General features: G+C 42.7%; 1 non-coding gene across 1 annotated transcript; it reads right to left on the bottom strand.

The window, feature by feature from the left end:
• Positions 1-5,190: 5,190 nt before the first annotated feature.
• trnat-ugu (transfer RNA threonine (anticodon UGU)) lies at positions 5,191-5,263 on the bottom strand. Its single transcript has one exon. It is a non-coding gene; the product is annotated as a tRNA-Thr (tRNA).
• Positions 5,264-15,744: the final 10,481 nt, after the last annotated feature.

Below are 15,744 nucleotides of genomic sequence, written 5' to 3'. Positions count from 1 at the left end.
CAGCAGACGGTGCTGGACCAAGGCCAGGAAGATCGTGAAGGACCTCAGCCACCCCAACAACGGACTGTTCTCTCTGTTGAGGTCAGGAAAGCGATTCTGCTCCCTGAAGACCAACACAGAGAGACTGAGGAGGAGCTTCTTCCCGCAGGCGATACGGCCTCTCAATCACACCACCACACAGGACTGACCCACACATATAGTTCTTACACACACACTGGACACTCTGGACATTGTTTTCACTTCATCACTTCAAGCATATTTGCACAACACTGGACATTATATTCCTCATTTCCAGTTAATATTTGTACAGCTGCTGTTATTGTGTGTATATATATTTATATTTCTCATACATTCTTATATATGTTTATATATGTCTATACTGTGTATTTTGTTGTACAGTTATCTTATTTTCAACTTTATATATTTTATCTTATTCTTTCCCAGTTAAATTACCCTTCATTCTAATTTGTGTTGTACAGTTATCTCATTCTTAACTTAATTTTTTATATTTTATTTTATTTTATTCCTTCCTGGTTAAATTTACCCCTTTTTTATTTTTTCATATTTATTTATTTATTTCCTATCTTATTCATAGCCTTTTTTTTTTTTTTTTTTAAGGTCACGAGCAGTTGTCCAAGCATTTCACTGCATATCGTACTGTGTATGACTGTGTATGTGACAAATAAAATTTGATTTGATTTGATTTGATTTGATGAACGCAGCCCGCCAGTCAGAGGCAGAGCCTGGAAATGAGCACAATTACAGCAAAGGTTGGTCCTTGGCGTCTTTGTCCTGATGATGGTCGGCAGGTATAAAAAAAGAATATCAAACAACAATATTCCAGTGTGTAATCACATCGCAGCGCGTTTATGATCACCTAGTCTGACCTAGTTGCTGCCACATCAGACTAAAACACCGTCTGGCCTCAGCCTGACATTATCTGAGTTACAGCTTCTGAAGTCGAGGATCTCAGGAAGGCTCCCGCCCCTGACTGCCACCCAACCCACAACAACAAACCCGTGCAGCCCCTCCAGCATGGGATGGGCCCAACAGGAGACTCAGTCAGCCCATGGGACTGGGCTGGGGCTCCAGGCCTGGCTCCAGAGTGGGACCCTGATAATCCTGTAATCAGCAGGGTGAGCTTGTCCTTTGTCTACATAAGTGTACACAATGCTGCCCTGTGACCCGAACAGTGGAAAAATGGATGGACTGATGGAAGGATAATCAATGAGAGTGACCAGAAGTGCTTTCGTAGACCAATAATTTATTTTTTCTATGGCAACAAAGTATGTGCACATAAGCCTTTAGACACTGATATAATACCAAATCATAAAGCACATATCTTGGCAGGTACAGCACTGTTAGGAGGTGGTGGGTAGGTGTATTGTTGTTCTTGGGTTTTGTTTCCCTTCTTGGCACAGGTAGGCGGGGCTTGATGGCATTCCGGCACACCTGCGGCGCATCGGACGTCATCAGTGAGCGCTTTTATGGAGCTGAGTCTCGGACGTCTGGTGTCAGAGTATTGTCGCTGTCATAAGTGGTAACGTGTTGGTGCAAGCTGAATCTGTTGATTCCACGCTATTGAGCTGCATGTTTTTAGGATCCATCTCCTGCCTGCTTCTCCTTTGTTCTAGCCTGTCCCGCTGCCTGCTCGCCTGCCTAGTTTTCTTTGTGCTGGCTTCTTTGGATCCGTGACGGAGAGTTACTTCGTACCAGTCTGTGACCACCGCTACAGCTGTATTTCTGTGTTGCAAGTAAGCTCTCCAACTCTCCCCGTCCACTTTAGTTTAACTCTCGGCTATCGACGTTACTCCGTAACTTTGTTTGTCCCTCGTTTTCAGGTAGCTCCGGTGCGTCATCTGTCCGCCCGCATACCTCGGCTCTGTCTCATCCCTTCAGCTCTGCTCTCCTTGCACATTTTACCTGTCACTGTATATAGCCCCTTCCCTTGTAAATATTCCCCCATCATTGTATATAAATCTGCATCACTACTATCCTGTGCCCGTGTGTGTTTCTGCCACTAAATCCATCCGTGTAAATTCCCCTAACAGGCACTTGTTTAATGACGGACTTGTTACCGATGGCAACATTTTCATTCTACTTCCTCTCTTACAAAACAACAGTATTAGCTACCCTCGATGGATAGCAGCACTCTTATTAAACATGCAATTTCCCCAGTTATTAGCAGAGGGCAAAACATGTAGTTATCAATGATGAAATAACTTGCCTAACATCAAACTTTAGCCAGTTTACATGGACTTTGCAGCTAGCTAGAAGTGGACGTTTCATGTCTACCTGTGGTGACGACACCTAGAATGAAACCTTCAAACCAGGAGTTTGTGTTTATTCCATGTGGTTAGTGAATAATAATAATGGATTGGATTTATATAGTGCTTTTCAAGCCACCCAAAGCGCTTTACAATGCCACTATTCATTCACTCTCGCATTCACACACTGGTGGAGGCAGCTACGGTTGTAGCTAACTAACAGCCATCGGCCCCTCTGGCTAACAGACAAGGACACAACGACCAGGACAGAGAGCCCGGGGATCGAACCGGCAACCTTCCGGTTACAGATACGCTTCCCCCCTGAGCCACGGTCGCCCGCTACCTGTGAAGTGCGTCACATGCTCACAGGCTTGGTTCCACTTTATCAAGACAAAATAATTATATAAGGTCAAGTAGTCTACTTTATATCTTACCTGATCCACACTAGGTGTAATTAAATTTTTCATATGTTATCCAACCCAACTCTTCCGACTACTTGTCTACAGAAAAACCAACAAAAAACACCTAATACAACATTTATATACATGCTAACATCGACACCACATCCCTACATGTGCAGTTTTCAAACCAGCACTTACTTTGTGTCATATTTTGAGCCCCGAGCTTCTGCTACTGTTCCCGTAGCTTTCAAGAGTGAAAAACAAAAATTGCCTGATTATTGAGTAAACAGCATGTGAGTTTACTCGAAACAGTTTTTAGGTCAGAAACACAGTGTTTAGAGCGCTCATGAAGGCAGGGACACACGGCCCACCTTCATCCCGAATTTGTAGCTTCAAGACTGTTTTCAGAAATGGGGGAAAAACGAGTTGAATTTTTCTCTTTCATGTCTCATACACTGCTCCACCACTCAGAGCTACAATTCTGAGGCAAATAGGAAGACTTTCGTGTGAAAATATAGGACAGGTGTGTCTGTGCATGTCCGACTGAAAGAATCACCAGTTTGATGGACGCGAGCTACGTGAACAGATGTGCTTTTTAACATGGAAGAACAAAAAAGCCATTTGCTGCTTGATGCATCACACGAGGTTTGGTTTTGGCATGTGTGCACATTTGAAAAGTGTGGAAGAAGCTGTAATTTCATGCAATTATTCAGCACATGTGAGAGTCACTCGGCAGCATTAGGAAACGTGGAAGAAAGTGTCCTCAACCAAATTGGTGTCAAGGTATTAATTTGACTCTGCAGCACACTTTTACTCTGAAGTGCATTTGTGACGAATTGCAAAGTGCAGCATTTGGAATCCATCAATAATTTGCTACTATGGGTGCTTTTCTCTTTTGGGTTTGAAACCCTGCTCACATAAGGAAACTTGTCTATAAAGAGGGTGTGCAAGTGTTATAAAGTGGGGATGGGGTAGTTCTCGTCAATGCAAATCACTCCCCGCCTGCCATCTAGCTCCAGCTGGCGTGATGCTCTGGCATATTGGCAAGTGAGGCGGGCGGGTCGATAAGGATTTTAACCGCATCTTAAAATGGGTAATGGTGGCCTTTATGTGTGTCATTGTCACTTACCCAAAAGTCACGGCTCCTAAGCGCCACCATCCATCACCTGCCTGCCTGCCACATGCCTCTTTCTGCCTAACTGATTCACTTAAGCTCTGTTTGTTTGTTTGCTCTCAAAGTCACTTTCATTTATGATCGAGCTGGGCATGGGTTACGATTGCTCGCAGTGCTTTACGGCACAGAAATAGACAGACAGGGGCGGGTAACTTGCTCCGAAATTGCTCACCCGCGCTAAAGCCTGTCATATTGGATATTACGCTTGTATGAAACTATTTTTGTACCCGTTCTTCCCAACAAAAAGGTGAAAAAAAAACGATGTTGTCTCTGAAGATAGCTTGCTTCAGTCTGACTCTTAAGCCTGCAGTGAATCTAAGCTAACATGAAAGGCTTCAGCTGGAATGCTTTTATAAATAAAACAACTTTAACATGAACAACTCAGCTGAGGGAAATAAGATCTAAGAGTGATTCACAGTCACTCACTTTACTTCTCGGGGCAGTTTTCCCCCCTTACTTTCTTTCTTTTTTTTAAACCACAGACATTTAAGCATATTTTAATGATCTGTGCCGTGGAAGAACAAGGAGTCGAGTCTAAGCTAACACTGTAAGGATTGGGCTTTTGAAATGAATCCATGCTGTTGGTCCTTGATTAAAAAAATATGTTGCTGTTCGGGTACTTCGCCTTCTAGGTGAGACACAGCATGCATTGTCAGTGCCAAGTGGCTGCCCTTGAAATACTGCAGAGTGTGCTTCACCTTTTCAACAAAAGTTGCAAATATATGTGTTTTCACTGCACAAACAACAAAAAATCGGATTTTAATTGACTCTTGCTACACTGTAACACATTTCCACACAGAATTTATGGCTACATTTATAACTAGTGCAAGGACTCTTTTACTTGTGTGTCGGCTTCGAGACTATTGGACAATCAGTGGCCATAAACTTGGCAGCGGTGCCGAGATGGGATCACAAAACGTTAAAGTCCTCCTGGGTTTGATCCATCCATTCGTTTTCTTCCACTTATCCAATTCCCAGCTGCCTTTGGGCTAGCGTGTACGCTGGACTGGTGCAGTCGCAGGGCCAAAACACAGAGGCAGGCGACCATGCACCGATTAACTAAACATTTATGAAAGTTGCAAAATGTTTACATGTATGTAAAAGAAGTTGGCACTGTGTATTCTAAGGGATGCGTGCATGCTGGGTCCAAAATGCTCCATTTTTCCCATAACGACGAGACTTGACGTCGCCTGCACGATTAATGAGGGATTTCGAGACCTCTGCATAGATCAATAAAGAAGTGGTTTGCCATCAATCAGAAAAGTCTCGGCGTTTCTGCAGGAACACAGTAGACACTTCATTTTTTAGCACATCAGAAAGAAATTGTGCTAACAAGGTAACACAGATAAGGCCCCAGTGAGGATCGAACTCACGACCCCTGGTTTACAAGACCAGTGCTCTAACCACTGAGCTATGGAGCCTACCCTCTGATGATGAGGTGGACCAAAGACCTCTGTGAGGACCAGTATGCACAGGTAAAAGCTGCATAAGCAGAGACCACTGACGTCTGATGCACATCCAGTCACTGTGTTCTGGGCTGAAATATGACAGAAACCGCTCAGTTTCAGAAAAGAGCTTCAAGGGTTCCTCGTAGCAGGCGGAGGTGGAGGATATCCAACAGTGAACAGCAGCTTGACATTTTGAACACTTATTCTGTCAATTTGTCATTTTTAACCTCAGATTTGACACATATGAAATGTTGAATTTGCACCATTAACTAAAATGTTCTTACAATGAACCTTTAAATATTTTTCAGTTACATTTAGATCATTTCTGCCTTTTTTGTGTGTTTTGTAAAGTATTTAGTATTTTGTAATGTTGTTGAGTATTTGTCTGTGAAGGTTCTCAGTCATCCAGGTCATTGTAGTCAAAGGAGCTTGCAAAGAAAAGCGTCTGGACTTCTTTAAGTTGCTTGAAGACGTTTCACCTCTCATCCGAGAAGCTTCTTCAGCTCTAAGGTCAAATGGTGGAGAGTCCCAGATATAAACCTAGTGGGAGTTTCCCCCCACAGAGGGACAAAAGGACCCCCTGATGATCCTCTAATCGCCTGAGCCAAGGTGTGAAACTGGGCGTGGGTCCCAATCAGCCAGAGTTTCGGGGGAGCTCGTTGTGAAACCTGGCCCCACCTTATCATGCGAATTCCTGAGGTCAGATGGCTCAGGATGTGAGTGGGCGTTAAGGCGTCTGGGGAGGGAACTCAAGTTGTTGAGTATTATGGCTTCATCGTTGTTATTATAATTACTATCAATATAAAATGTATAACAGTCACAAATGGTAATTAAACAGCCAGCAAAAGCCTTATAGCTCATTTTTAGCCTAGCCATCGTCCTGTCACATAGACATGTAGCATTAGCAGGCTAGCAGGCTAGCAGCAAGTGCTGGATCCTAAGACTTCTTGTTTGACTGTGAGCAAGCGATATCTTAAATATTGCTGTAGATACAAAACAGAGGCGCCTGCTTTACTTTACTCAGAGAATATAAAAGAGACAAATTGTTAAAATGTTCCAGTAAAAACTTTGCATGTTAGCTGACTAACATGTAGCATTAGCAGGCTAGCAGCAAGTGCTGGATCCTTCTTGTTTCACTGTGAGCAGAAATGAGCAACCATGTGAAGTTGACGAGGCAGCAGGTAAATGCAAAAAACCCAAATAAATAAAAATGCAGGGCTACAAAGTGTAGAAATATAGAATATAAAAGAGACAAATTGTTAAAATGTTCCAGTAAAAACTTTGCATGTTAGCTGTGCGCAGGATTCAGCGTCCTACATATGTACAGGATATTCACTACAGTGACTATGGCTCACTGAAGTACTTGGTTGTGTACTTCTGTACTGCCACGTATACACTGAGCCGTGCATTATATCAACTACAGTAAAAATATCCACAAGTTGCTTTGCAAATCTTCACGGTTGGATTAACGAGGCGTCACTCTGTGATTCCTGATGGAGAGAGAAGAGAGCAGCCTGTTGGAGGGTGATGGATGCTCACCATAGAAAAAAACATTTTAATGCTACTATTAATGCCACATCACGAGAGTGCAGCTCACACAGGAGTTAAACTGATGTATATGATTTTGGGCCTCATAAACAGGCTTTAGCCAGGCCTTGCTATTAAATGTGTTACAGCAGTCTGGCTTGTGACTCACTGTCATTATTCTTACTGGATATCATAAAAAGTCTTGAAGTAAAGCATTATTCAGAGGTCATTATTAACAAACACATGTTGGGCAGCTGTGCAAATGTGTGTCATTCAGGACAGAAAGGCTCCATTACAAAAAGTTAGCATGAAATATACTTCATTAGAGCTTCATTCCCAGTGTACCAGAAGGAAGTTGGCAGAGCTGTTTCATCTTCATGTATATTTACAAAGCTTTGGCAAGCTTCCCACTCATTTTAGTGGCTAGCTGGCAAATATGTTGAGTTGCCCTGAGCAACTGTGAGAAGCTCAAGAGAATGGATGGCAGACGTTAGTCGGGGAAGAAATGCTCGTTAAGCCAAACTATGTTGTCATGGTTAATTAAATACCCACTCATTTTTCAAGTTTGTTTTTCCTTGCGGCTCGACCCTTCCTGTCATGAAGACGCCACGGCGGCGAGTGCCGGACCGGGGTCATCGCTGCCGTTCTCTTCACTTTGACTGATGTGTTTGATTAACTGGCATTACCTTCAGACTTTCTCAGGTCAGCGGTAAACGGTAAAGCGGAGGGGCGGGGTCGAACAAACAAAGGTTCTGGCTTTCATCTCTTGTCCCAATATTGTGATGGAAAGTTTAAAGGCTCGCTTTGAATAAGCGCGTGTGAGGCAGAGCAAGAACTGATCCAAACCACCTGGTGATTTTCAGGATATTAACAGCCTGGCAAACACAACGTTTAATTCAATTGTTTCTGAGTCAGCGTGAAGTGCGAGGAAAAGGAAAACAAGAGAAAAGCACTTGAACGGTGGAGGACGGCGCAGTCACCTCGCGTCCAGCCTGCTGGAGGAAAGAACTTCACGAGTATTTTGTTTTCATCTAAGGCAGAGCACTGTCATAGTCACTCGGTAGACGCGCGTGCATGTGCGTGCGTTCTTCAGCTAGGATTTCAATGTGTGTGTGCGTGACGACGTGCTTGTTACAAGGCACTCTCATTTACATATAGAGCACCGGGCCCTCAGGAGCTAAGTGGACTTTAACAGTGAGATAGCTTTGCTATTTATTGCTTTTCATGCTGCAGTGAATACCTGAGAGCCGCAACTTCTCAAACGTGGCAGTGAAATCCATACACAAATGACCAACAGCCATCACTGTTCTCCAGTAAGTGCCTCTGCACTCTGAAAAAGACAGCGAGGAAGCTGTTAGACATACAGTTCACCAATATCTATAAGCTGCTTCCCCGCTACTGCCCGAGCCACGGGATGAGTCACTCTGTGCGAAGACATGTGGAAATAGCAAACAGCAAAGTTTGCCCTCCAAACTTTTTCACTCAGACTTAATAAAAATTTGAAAATCTGACAATCTGAGCTGATTTTTATTCCCACAAACCACTGATAAAGCAGCCCACCCGCACAATAAACTAACGTCAAATTGTCAGCCTGTCAACAAAAAAAAAAGTCAGTTTGCATTTTGAGAGAATGATGATGCAATCCATCAATGTCAGGCTAATCTGAATTGGAAATTATATTACAAACCCCCAGAATAAACTTGTGTTTTTGTCCAGTCCAGTCAGCACCATGGAAGATTTATAGCTATGTCATTATTCTCAACATAATCTTAGTTCTGCTGTGTGATTTACCGGTGATTTATAGTCATTCCATTTACTTGTAAACCATGGCAGGAACTGGCAGAAAAGGACAGCCTAATATGCTAACAGCCGCTGTTCTGCTGATATGAAAATACAGCTGGGCGAGGAAGCTTTGAGCTACGCAAGGATGTCATCTTTCTCTGCAGCTGCAGGCCTGTCATCAGCCCCCGGCCTGGCAACCCCGATTGCATCAAAACATTGAAATCGTTGCTTAGAAAACCACGATGATGCTCCTGTCCTAATCACCTCTCTGATGTCATCATTATTCATATAATCAACGTCATAATTAGTTAGCCTTCCTTGACACATTTTTAAGACTCTTGAGCTGAGGGCGATAGCATTGCTACTGTGAGAAGTGCCAGGATGCTAGCATTGTAGTAGTAGTGGAAACTTTAGAAGTACAGCTCAGACAAACTTTTTAAGAACAGGAAGTCATTTAAAAAATGGAAGACTCGGTTTGAAACTTGGACGATCAGAAGTAAGAATAAGCTGCTGGCATTCAAAATGAAGTCAACCAGAATATGCAAATTAGTGACATTTGGATGTTAAGCTGAGAAGCTGTACATGTGTATCTGCAATAGTACACACAACTGAGCATTACAAACATACCTGCTAACATTAATCATGCACGGCTGAGCACATAATACAGCTTCCTTATATATAAGGCTGTTTTCTGTTATAGCATTGCTTTGCTATGTTCTTGCTAGCAGAACAAATATAGAACAAAAGTACTTACAGCTTCTTCAGAGAGCTGTTCACTAACTTGGAAATGACTCGTGCTCAGTGATGCGCTGATAGCTATAAAATGCACTATTTAAGTTCTCTATATAACAGATAAGCATTCTACTTCTCTTCTATTCCTAATGTATTTGCATCTTGCTGTTGACTCCAGTTTCTTTACCGTGATCCTACACACAGTATAAAAGACGGCTTTAGCAATCATGATCGAGATGAGCATTTTATTCCCAAAAACCTGACCTAACAAGGAGGAGCAAGAAAGTGTGCACTTATTGGCCAAAACAGCCTTTTTTCTAATATTAGCCAAACTACTGAACTAAGGCCATAAACTAAACAGAGCTCACAACAGCAGCGGTCCCCAACCCCCGGGCCATGGACCGGTACTGGTCCGTGAGTTCGAATAGAATAGAATAGAATTCAACTTTATTGTCATTGCACATGCACAGGTACAGGGCAACGAAATGCAGTTTGCATCCATCCAGAAGTGCTTTAGTGATATAGATATATTACAATATATCTATATCACTAAATATACTATATTAGATAGGCAGCACGGTGGTTAGCACTGTTGCCGCACAGCAAGAAGGTCCTGAGTTCAGTTCCACCATCAGGTCTTTCTGTGTGGAGTTTGCATGTTCTCCCCGTGTTTGCGGGGGTTCCCTCCGGGTACTCCGGCTTCCTCCCACCGTCCAAAGACATGCAGCTTGTGGGGATAGGTTAATTGGATAATCCAAATTGCCACTAGGAGTGAATGTGAGTGTGAATGGTTGTCTGTCCCTGTGTGTTGGCCCTGCGACAGACTGGCGACCTGTCCAGGGTGTACCCCGCCTCTTGCCCTATGACAGCTGGGATAGGCTCCAGCGACCCTGAAAAGGATAAGCGGAAGCGAATGGATGGATGGATGGACAGTATATATTAGCAATAATATAGATATGTAACTATATTACAGAAATGGGTCTATTATGGTATGTTATAATGTACACGTATGAAGTATGTTATGAATATTCTATAACTATAAGTATGTACAGGCTATGAACAGGATATAAATATGAAATAAAAACTATACAGAAATCTGAGATATACAGTTATACAGAAATGTGAACTATGCGAGTTATAAACAGTTGTAGGATTAAAAATGATCGTATGTACAGAATGATTATTTACACAGAACTATACAGCAGTGCAGTTAAGATAAGTGAGATATGTGGATAATTTCTACAGAGGCTATAAAGTGCTGGTGGTTGTGAGTGGTGGTTCAGTCCATGTTATTATTGTGTGTTGTTTGGTACCGGGCCGCTCGGGTGTGAAATTCATTGTTTTTATCATTGTTTATTATATTTTTTTATTGTTAACTCATTTCCCTGGGTCTTTTCCTGTGTGTTATGAACAAATCTTCTTTTTTTGGTACCTGTTTTATTTTGTTGTATTTATCCGCAACACCTTAAACCTTCCTCTTTTTAATGTACACATTACACTGTAGTTTTCATGGCCTCCATATATTTCTCAGTCGTATTTATACCTATAGTGTCTATGAGCCCTTCAGTAGTCCAGAGCTTTGTGCAAAAGGCAAAGAAGTGAAGAGATCATTGCTTTCATCACAGCAGATTGATGGAAAGGACCCTGGAACCCAGAGTTGTATTGTAAAAAGTCTTGAAGGTCCCTCTTCTTATTAAGGCTGAGCTCTGGAGAAGCACGGTGGCCATTGACTGAGGTGGAGTCACTCAACCAAATTAGCCTTTAGCCTTGGAAGAATTCACCCTGTACCTTTGACTAGTTATTGCTTCCTTCTTTACAGATCATACATCTATGCTATTGATTGGCCTTGCCTGCTCCACAGCTCTAATTGTTGCCCGGGCCTTGCATTTCACAGACAGTAATAGGTTACACAGAAGAATAAAGATGCAGTCGCTGGATATTGATCATGAGGAATCCACACCTCTGGCCAAATTAATGAGACAATGCATATGGATCGATGCTGCCCCCCCTCGCCGCCACCACCTCTTGGCAAAAGCCTCTTTTTCCACTTCTTCTTCCTCTGAGCCGGCGCCTGCAATCCAAGGAAAAGTGCTGATTTGAGCTCATCTTTTCCAAAGCATCTCATTAAAGTTCATCATGGAGTATCAATGGCAAAACAGCCAGGAATCTCATTATTGTGCGGGGGCGGTGCAGCTGGGGGACCAGGAGGCGTGGGCACGACTCAGTTGTTTAAGTGTAACTGAGACGGTTTGGTTGTTGTGTTATAAATGATTGGGCTGCGTTTGTGCGTCAGCGACTTTCCAACACGGGAGGACGGACTCGGACCGCATCCTGTCCTCGTTCAGAAGTAGCGCACGCGTTTGTTGTTGTTGAGGACTGCAGAAGATTAATGGAGCAGTATGTTCACTGTGTATACTGCGGCTATCGCAGCCTTTTAACCCACAGAAACTCATCCCATTTGTTAAAACACGAGCGCAACCCACAAGGATGTTACAGCACACGAAAATCAATTCTCGATTCCCATAATTAGCACGCCTGAGAGACATATTGGAACAATATGAGAGTGTGGTTTTGCAGTGTGTGCCTGAGAGACTGCAGCTCTGTGTGGGGAGATAATTATGACGGGGATTCGTAGAAGCTACAGGGCAGCAAAGCACTCACACGTGTAATTACTCACACTCGATGCAGTGCCCTCCTGTGGTGGGACCCGGCGCATGGGTTTCGGGTGTCAAGGATCCCGCTGCCTGTTTTCTCTCTGCGTGCTTACCAACAGAAAGGAATCGTTTCATCACTTTCTACTTTAATCTGACACGGACACACACGCCGACACAGATACACACACAGAAGCTGAACGTTTTGGTTGTCAGCTCGATGCTTTTCCAACCCCGGAGAGCACAGGGTCTCTTAATAGAGAGGTGAGAGAGGGCGAACTTTCCACAGCAGCTAATTAAGGAGCAGAAAATAGCATAAAAAAAACTGCTTAAAGTTTGTGTCCATGAGCACAGGCTGAAAGAGATGTTTGGGTTACAGCATAAAAATATAAATATGCTAATTCAGTATTACTTATACTGCTGGAGGTGCTTTCAAAAGGTTTTCAGAACCTCCACAGTTTCACACACAGGCATGCCCACACACACACACTCACTCGAGTCTAGTCTGAGTGTCCTATCATCCAACAGTGTGAGAGGCCTGAAATTGGGTTGTATTCTCTTTGCTAGAGCACCCTGGTGATTCAGGTGTGGTCTCCTTTTTCCAATTAGATCCTACAACACACTTCATGCTCTTCTGAGCAGGAGCAACTGCATAGCTGGACCCCAGGTACGTATAGATCCATTGTGCCCCACTTAAATCTCAAGTTGAGGTTTTAACAAGCTGCTGCATTCGGGAGTGGAGTCGTTCAGATTGACAGACGGAGGGAAAAGCTTCTCTAATGCACAATGTCAAATCAGTGCAGTTTGATCCAACATACGAGCTGATCTTACAGCGCAGCACTCAGTGGGTCGGCACTCTGCGTACATCAGTGTATGATAACACAACCTGACTGTAAGCTGAGCTACTGTCAGCTTAATGCTCAAAGGGAAACTCAAACTTTACGGCAGTGTGTTTTTGGCTTTCACATGATGTATTTATGACACTTTATTTTAAGAAGCTGACCCAAGTCAAGATTTTTAAAATTGGAGATGAATGCAAATGTGCATAAAACTCAAGCACAAGTTTAAAACATGTGCAGAAATAGATCCATGCATCGATCCAGGATATCCAACAGACAGACAACTATTCACATTCACTCCCACCTGTGTGGTAGATTCAAACCTCAGTGCTAACCACTGTGCCAACATGCTATCATTCTGCTGAAACCTGCATTTTAATAAAATAGATTTATCTAGGCCAGTTATGTCAAACTTTTACATCGTGAGTCACATAAACTCTGATATCTGTCAGATAACGACACATTGAATCAACATCTTAATGTAAGATAAAGAAACAGTTTTAACAGTTTCTCTCAGTTTATTACATGATACATGCTGCTGGAGTAAACAAGAAGAAATCTGTCAGCACGACTTAAACTGTAAATATAAAAATATAATAACACAGGAAACATTCTTGCAGGAACATCCTCTAATTATAAAACAGAAACTTGTCTTAATTCATAGAAAATATCCAGTTTTTTTCATGAACTGTGGAACCATTCGATATAAAAAACAAACAAACAGACAGACGAAAATAAACAGTAGAAATTGAAAAAATAAGAACTTTTTTTCACAACAGGCCAAAGGCCAGCAACAAAACTGAACCCGAGTGCAGCACAGAGGCAGCAAAAGACTTTTACAAAGTTTATTTGGCTAAATGCAAACCACGAGGGGACGCGGCGAGTCGAGGGTGGAAACGTAGACCAGGGAGTTGAACTGGAGTGTAGCAGGTAATATTGAGGAGAGAGGACAGAGAGGGGTTAGCGTGGTGTCGGCAATCAGCCCGGAGCAGAAACGGGAGCTGGAAGCATGTAAATATAATAATAACCACTGCAGCCAAGAAGAGTGCCTGACGAGCCCAGCTGTAAGTAAGCTATTAAGACTCGACTGTACACCGTGTTCGTGTTTTCCTCTGAAACAATAAGTTCTGTTGGAGCAGCCTTTCAACGCCTCTCTCTGTCTCTGCTAGCAAAGTTGACCTAGACAACAAAGTAAAGCTAGTTTTCAGCTACGAGCCGACACAGAACCCACCGTATTAGCCAGAGGTCCCTTTACTACTACAGTGTGTGAATGTGTGGATGACTGAATGTGTAAAGTGCTTTGGGGTCCTTAGGGACTAGTAAAGCGCTGTACACATACAGGCCATTTTACTGCGGTTCGGAGCTGTTTTCTATACGTGATCGCTGCAAAAAAGTGCAGCCTTACCTAATGTCCACCTACTGTTACTCATTTATATTAAGGTTTAAACATCTAGTTGGTGTCGGTGTGGAGAGTAACCTTCAGTAACAGTAATAAATCACATTCATGTAGTTGTAAACAGCATGATAATATATTAAGTAATCCAAAGTATTCAGAATAGTTACTCTCATTGAGTAACGTAACAGAATACTTTACAATATACATTTTGGGGCATGTAATCTGTAATCTGTAATCTGTAGTGGAATTCATTTTAAAAGTAACCTTTGCAACACTGCAGACAAAATTTGCAGATCTGAGTTTCTGGACATTTCTTTCCACTTTTAGTTCATTTTGCTGTTCTTCAGGAATATTACGGTCTAAGAACAGCAAATAGCAATCGCCACATCATAAAACCCTCTGATAGGTGAGCTACCAGTCATCTCTTTATATTGCAAAGCACTGCTGGGAAACCACGAGTGCTGATATTTATGTGGTTATGGCTTTACCATGTGCCAACCATATTGCAAAACTGCTTGAGAAATACAAAGACTGAAAGAGAAATATGCACACACCAGGGAGGGGATTAACAAAGCATGTGTGAACTCAATCAAAACAATAACAAGGGCAGGCAAGGAACAAAGGGAGGATTAAAATCACACACAGCTACATTAGGAAGCAACTTTCAAAATAAACATGGAAGTAAACTGAAGGAGAGACCAAAAGTGCGCTCACATGCACAAAAGTAAGACAGACTGGGGAATCGGGGAGCACGTGAGAAGGGAAGCTGCTCGGAAAATGGAAAAACACTTAAGCAAGATAAAGATTCCAACAATAAATCATGAGTCAACACAAATCATTAAGTCTGGTCCATGGAAGCAGCAACCAACAGGCCAACTGCACACAGAGCATGCTAAATGGACGGATTCTTCTCTGTTCGAGCACTCAGAGCACTCTGCTCAACATGTCTCATTCAGGAGTTTATTATCTTGCCCAAGGATATTCAGCCACACAGACCAGAGCAGAAAGGGCTCAAATCACCAACATTCCCATTAGTTGTAGACCTGCTCCACCTCCTGAGCTACAGCCCCCCACAGGAAGTCTAAAGGGGTCCCATGTCCAGGACAGGTTTGGAGACGTCCTGGCTCCCCAGGCAGGTCGTCAAGACACCAAACCCAGAGTTGCACCCAGTACATTAATTGGTATAGAATAGAATAGAATAGAATAGAATAGAATAGCCTTTATTGTCATTGTACAAAGTACAACGAAATTGGAGTGCCACTCCCTTGGTGCAAAATGCAATAATAAATATAAATGTAAAATATAAAAAGTACAATAAAACAACCGAAGTACTCAGACAATAATAAGTACGATAAATACAGGATAGCAGCATAATATAGTGACAATGGCAAGTGTAGTTAAGCAGGTTCAATTGTTTTGTGCTTATTTACTACGGTGATAGCTCTGGGAAAGAAGCTATCCCTGAATCTGTTTGTCCTGGTTTTATGTGACCTGTACCGTCGGCCTGACGGTAACAGTTCAAACAGT

This window comes from Neolamprologus brichardi, chromosome 15 (genome assembly GCF_056152115.1).
Source record: "Neolamprologus brichardi isolate AB-2024 chromosome 15, ASM5615211v1, whole genome shotgun sequence".
Taxonomy (NCBI): domain Eukaryota; kingdom Metazoa; phylum Chordata; class Actinopteri; order Cichliformes; family Cichlidae; genus Neolamprologus; species Neolamprologus brichardi.
Note: the sequence above shows the minus strand (reverse complement) of the source record. Positions and strands in the feature narration are given on the sequence as shown.